This window comes from Artemia franciscana, chromosome 10 (assembly GCF_032884065.1).
Source record: "Artemia franciscana chromosome 10, ASM3288406v1, whole genome shotgun sequence".
Classification (NCBI taxonomy): Eukaryota; Metazoa; Arthropoda; class Branchiopoda; order Anostraca; family Artemiidae; genus Artemia; species Artemia franciscana.
Window position 1 is genome coordinate 31,027,564 of NC_088872.1, and position 7,001 is coordinate 31,034,564.

Sequence of the window (7,001 nt, forward strand, 5' to 3'; positions counted from 1 at the left end):
ACATTAAAACTTAAAACGAACACAAATTACTCCTTATATGAAAGGGCTTTTCCTCTTCAACGCCCCGCTCTTTACGCTAAGGTTTTTTACTGTTTTAAAAAGTAGAGTTAAGAGAAAGAGTCAAACTTTAGCATAGAGAGCGAGGCGTTGAAGAGGAAAAGCCCCTTTCATATACTGAGTAATTTCTGTTCATTTTAAGTTTTAATGTCGCTTCTTACTTTCGGTTAAAAAAAACTTGTTTTTTTTTTTTTTTACTTCATCTAACAGAGACCGTACAAAGTGACTAAAACCTTGTTTCAAACTTGTTTGCAAAAAGAAACAGTTTTAATAATTAAGAACTTATTAAAACCTAAACTATCAAAAAACCAATTACAAAAAAAATAACTTTCTTCCCAACCCAAACCTGAGCAAACGGTCACGCGCCCCCTGACGGAATCCTTTCACGGAAATCTACACAAACAGTTTTAGTAACCCAAACTAATTTCAAGCCTTTTATCAACAAAACTTAAAAGATGGTGTACTGCAATATTTTCTTCGAATCCAAAAAATCATCCAATCGCTTATAAATAACTTTTTCATAAATTTAACTAAATAAAGGTAAAATCAAAATCGGTCTCCAGTTACAGGGGTACGAGGGGTCCCCACCTTTATGTAAAGGTATGATTTTAGACCGTTTTAGTTCTGATGGGAAATTTCCTTTAACAATTGACAGATTAATTAAATAAACCAGTACCGGCAAAAGTTACACCGACGCAAAATTAAAAGCCTTTAGGTTCAATCCATCTACACCAGAAGAATTTGATTTAAGACCACAAACAATTTTTTTCAGCTTCTTCAACAGTACATGCTACAAACTCAAATCCATCCTGCATGCTTAAAGGATGTGTGTTAAGATTGTCTGCACCACCACCTCTAGACACTTCATTCTGTACATCACTACCAATATACGAAAAATAATCACCCATACAATTTGCTATTTAAGTTTATCATCAATAATTCTATTATTAATTTTAATTCGGTTAAACTCTTATCTTTTTTTCAACACCTATCACTTCACGGACAGTTCCCCAAGTATCTTTTATATTACCTTCCTAACTCTTTAAACGGTTTAAATAATACTCATTCTTTGCATTTCTCTTTGGTTTATCTTCATAATTTCTCTACTCTTTAAAATCGTTTCAAATCACTGTAGATGGGCTATCAAGATATTGACAATATAATTTATTTCTTTGGGTTTTTAAACTCAAAATTTCATCATTAATCCATGGCTTTCTTGGTTTAGCTGTCTTACGATTAATTTCTTTCAATGGGCAGTTTTTCTCAAATACAGGGTAAAGTATATATGAAAAAATATTAAAACCTTTGAAGCATCTTCTTTTTCACTGTACACCTCCCATCCCAACACCTCCCAATCCAACGAACTGACTTCATTTTCAAATTTAGCCAGATTAACTTCTTTCATGTCACACCGAAGAATTTCATTCTTTTAATTTTACATTCTGATAACTTCTGCAATGAACAAAGAAGCGGTAAGTGGTCCGTACCAGAATGGGTTAATACATCACACGTGCTATCTTCCACCGAAACTTCACTGACGAAAAAATGTATAAATCAAAGTTGCAGAGTGGTCCGTTAATTGGGATGGGATAGAATTTAATGGGAAAAGACCAAATGAAAGCATGAAATTAAGGAAATCCAAATTATTGGCTTGAAGATCTAATAAATCAAAGTTACAGTCACCCAAGATTACCATTTTATCAAAATTTTGAATTATTTCAGAAATTAAAATTTCAAATTCTTCTAGGAAAAAATCCGGGCTAGCCCTAGGGGGTCTATGCACCGATAAAATAAGAAGTTGATTATTATTACTTGTCACTATTTCAATAGCAACAGTTTCAACCTTACCTTCAATCCCTAAAGACAAATTTTACCTTACTTTAAATTTTACATCATCCTTGATTACAAACGCTAAACCTCCCTCTCCCATCGCTGACCATCGCTCACACTTATTTCTTAGAAATAAGTGTGTAACCTGGAAAATTAAATGACGAAGCAGGACACTGTTCACCAATAAATGATTCACAAATACCTATCACTTCCAAATCACTGTCAAGCTTGTTAATTATATCAACTACATCTTCAAGTGAAGTAGTTAAATGGCAATTCCAGTGGAGAATCTAGAATCCGGACAGCATAACGGGTGCACTCACATCATCTACTGCAACATATTACTAAGCCTTGCAGGCTGTTTATCCAAAAATTCCGACCGGCTACCAACATCTCTCGACAAAATATTATTTAACGAAAAACGATTATTTTGTAACTGTAGTGATTGCGAAAACACTCATAAGTAAATCATCCTACTTTATATTAAAGAACTATGACTGCGAAAGAAAGTAATTACTAAAGAACACATTTTTAACTACTATAACGAAAAAAAAAACATTCCGATTAGATATCGTCATGACTCCACAGTCTGCTTGATTAAGTGTCCGTTCCAGATCGAGTGAAAATACGGCCGTGATCGGACCATACGTTGTAGTCGTCTAACCTATCACGAGCCAATTGCAGTATTTCCCACTGCTTCTTCGTTATACTTTCTGACACAAATATACCAAATTTGGCCAGTTTGCTCTTGGCAGCAAATACCTTTCTAGCCACATCTTTAGACGAGAACTGAGCAAATACCGGGGCAATCATATCAGGCCGTGTAGGATTCGCGGGAATGGTAAATCTATACATTTTAGTTAGTTCCAAGACAGCAACCTGTACGCCCATCTTGTTCGAGATAATACTGTTAGTACACGATTTCAGGTCAGCAACCAGAGCTTGCTTGACATTACTGAAGATAAGCGAATCCAGCCTATGTTCCTGCTCAATATTGTGAAGTCTGTTTTCATTCTTTTTAACTCGCTCTACGAGGACCATGAAGCTGTTTTTTAGCTATTTAAGTTGTTTTTCTATAAGATCAAATTTTGGCGAGTACTCGACCATCAGAGAATCATATACGTCAGATATTATTTATTCAGCCGAATGTGGGAGTTGATTGTTCATGCAATCAGAAACTTTGTGTGAAATTTCTTCCCTGAGATTCGCTTTTACCGGTCAGATGATTGGTTTCCTATATCCGAGCTTGGATTTGACGGAGCATGTTTCGAAAGATGTCCTGGTTGATCAGTGCTGTTAGAGACAGTGCCCTTGCGCTTGGCACGATCTTTTTCCAGGTATGGCTGGTAGATTTCTGGATCATTGTCCATTTCATGGAAAGCAAGCTTGGCCTCGTTAGTAGTATTTTTACAGTGCCTCTTTTCTCTTTAATTTGACGTCGTGGAAGCTTTAGGTAGAAACTTTTTGAAAATAATGCGACCTGTAGCATAAAACTAGATTAACAGGAAAAATATTTCTGAAGAAGATTATGAAAGAGCATACACTATACGGAAGCTACTTTAATGTAAAACACTATTAGATTACACTAAATTATAACCAAAAAGTGATATTTTAGTTTTATGTTGTTGAAAATTTTAGAAATTTTTGTTTAGATACTCATAAATTAGATCCACTGCACTTCTTCTCAGCGGAATGATTTTGAAGTAGATAGCTTTTAGTTTTGAGAAACGAGAATGCATATTGTAAAATTGCATTTGTTATCCTTAGACATGTTGGATGATTTTGAGGTACTTAGCTTTTAGCTTTGAGAAAAATAGGGTACATATGGACAAATTGCATATGTTATCCTTGGCAATGTTAGATAGTTTTGAGGTACTCAGCTTTTAGTTCTAATAAAAAAAGAATGCATATGTTCAAATTCCTTCTGTTATCCTTAGCAATATTAAATGATTTTAGTTGCTTAGCTTTTAGTTTTAAGAAAAACGGATGCAGATGGACATAATGCATCAGTTATGTTAGCAATGTTAGATGATTTTGAGGTGCTTAGCTTTTAGTTTTGATAAACAAGGATGCATATCGTCAAAGTGCATCTGTTATCCTTAGCAGTGTTAGATGATTTTGAGGTGCTTAGCTTTTAGTTTTGAGAAACAAGGATGCATATCGTGAACTCGCATCTGTTATCCTTTGCAGTGTTAGATGATTTTGAGGTACTTAGCTTTTAGTTTTAAGAAAAAAAGGATGCATATGGTTAAATTGTATCTGTTATCCTTAGCAATGTTAGATGATTTTTAGGTGCTTAGCTTTTAGTTTTGAGAAATAAAGTGTGCCCCCAAGTTACAATAAAGAAACGCCCTACAGACATGTAGGATACCACCTTAGGAGGCACGGACCAAGAGGGAACCTTGTCCCTGGGAGTCCATAATAGAAACTGGGGCACCCTCGCCTGGGGCCATAAATACAGGTGGAGGAGGAAGAAGGCACTTCCATTGTAAACTCAACAGGACCTACCGGCGTGTCCACACGTCCCATGAGTTACAAACCTTTTCCGAGTAATAGGTAACAGCATGGTGATGCAAAAGACTGTTTTGGGAGGATCCTCTATAGGAGGACAACTACCGGAGAGCGTAAGATCTAGATCTATTGACAATGGTCTCTGCAAAGGGTTAGGGATAGCGGCGAAGGACGGAATCTGCAAAGGACGGAATAGGGGCGAATACAAATGGTGTTACAAGGACTTCGAACCTTATATTGAATATTAGCAAGTTATGTGTCCATATACTCCCCCACCAACAGAGTCCATGTCTCCAGCCAAATATTTTTCTATTTTTTCTCTGATGAAATGACTGATGAGATACTGTTAGAAACGAATTGCTATGCAATGACGAAGGACAACAAATTCATCGTGTCACGAAATAAGAGATATACTCTTACCTTTCAATAACTCTCTACATGGGAATAATAAGATTGTCTAACTACAAGCTCTACTGGGAAAAGGGGCTGAACTATACTCTCGTCTCTGGAAAGATATCACGAAACCGTTTCACATTGATTCGAAGGTACTTGCACTTCAATGACAACAGTAAGTGCAAGCCAAAAACCGATCCTGGACATGATCGTTTGTTCAAGGTGAGGCCTATAGTTGACCTGCTGCGAGAAAATTTGATGAGAACTGAGCCTGAAGAATGACACAATAGCGATGAACAGATTATCCCATTCAAGGGAAGATTTATTATGCGGTTGTATCTCCCAAGCAAGCCGCACAAGTTGGGTTCGAAGTATTTACTCGAGCTGGAAATTGTGGGAGCAGTTATGACATCGAAATTTGCCAAAGCAGAGAAACTGTGGAAGCTGGGCCCTTCAGTCTTGGAGGAGATGTTGTTATGAGGCTCTTGAGATCCCTGGAACCCAAATTGGGGCACAAGATAGTTTTCGACAATTTGTTTTCAACCGTAGACCTTGTCTTTCATCTGAAGGAGATTGGATATGATTGCGTTGGTACTATTCATCAGAACCGTCTTTCAGGATGCGAACTGATGGAAGAAAAGGAACTGAAACGGTTTCGTCCGGAACACGTCGACTGGAGAGTTGAAAAGTCGACATAAGTTCACTTGGTGCGCTGGTATGATAACAAAGCGGTTATGCTTGTGTCAAACTACGTTGCAATTGAGCCCAAGGATACCTGTAGACGTTGGGACTCCTCCGAGAAGAAATACGTGGAAATCGAAAGGCCCGCAGTGATCAAAGAGTACAACAAGTACATGGGTGGCGTGGACTAGGCTGATATGAGTATTGAGCTCTATTCTCAAACCTGAAGGCAAGACAGTAGTATATGCGCATATTCTACTACGTTCTTGACAGTGCAGTAGTCAATGCCTGGCTAATTTATCATCGTCACTGCTGGCAGTTCAATGACAAACCAGTGCCTCTAATGGAGTTCAAAACCTTCATTGCATGCTCTCTAGGATAGTCCGATTCACCCCGAAAGCGCCCTGGTAGACCATTATCTCTGAAAGCCGAAGGTACTCCTCCACAAAAATACCTACACAGCCTACCCCCCCCCCCCTATAGACGGGCAACATGATGGGTACAAACATTTTCATGAATTCGGAAAAGGTCAAAAACGCTGCCGAATTTGTCAGAGGAAGACAAAAATCCTGTGTAGCAAGTGCCTTGGAATTGCACTGTGCCTTTTTCCCGAGAAGAACTGTTTTCTCTCCTACCACCAGGAGGTGAACTCTTTTTTTTTACCTTTGTAGTAGTTACTAGTTTTGTCTGATACAAAAATACATGGCATTATTTGAAAAAAATACTCCACTAAGGAAGGATGTCCTTTTAAAAGGACATGACGGATCTTGAACCCTGAACCAGATACCGAAAATATGACTCCATATTCGAGTTCAGTGATTTTTTTTTCATCTAGAAACATCCTTCAAATATTTTTTTTCCTATCGATTTCATACTTCAGTACTTAAAGGGTTAATCTTGCGATAGCTTGATAAATATTCATTTATAAACATGAACTGATCGTTTGAATAAATCATTCGTTTAATAGACATTGCAATGTTGTCTTCCAGCGTAAACCATCATCATCACAAGGAACTTAATGGCTCGTCAATACCTGAGTTTTTTTAACATCCCAGCATAAGCCTGTTGGACATTTGTATTAAGCCATATCTTCATTATAGCTTATTCATGCGAATTCACGCGTGGGTGTTTACTTTAATGGAATCTTCTTTATCCATAAACGCTCTTCAGGGGTCAAAACGCAAATAAGGCACATTTCAAGTGGATTTTCTTTGACTGTGTTTTCGTTATGACTATGTTCGGCAAAGTCACCTGTATATTTTTACTTTTTCAGGCAATTTTAGTCTCCATTGGTACCTTTTAAGGCTCAAAAAGGCAAATCAGGTACATTTGAAGTGTTTTTTTTTCTTATAGAAAAAGTCTCTTTTTCAATGAATAAACAATAGTTTTTATTCAGCCGACTTCGCTTTCGAAAATCATAATGAGAACAGGACTTTAATTAAAAGTCAAAACTAATGGACGGAAGCTGTTTTCACTAAGCCAACTTCGTCTGAAATTGCTATGACGAAGACAGGGCTTCATGCCAGATG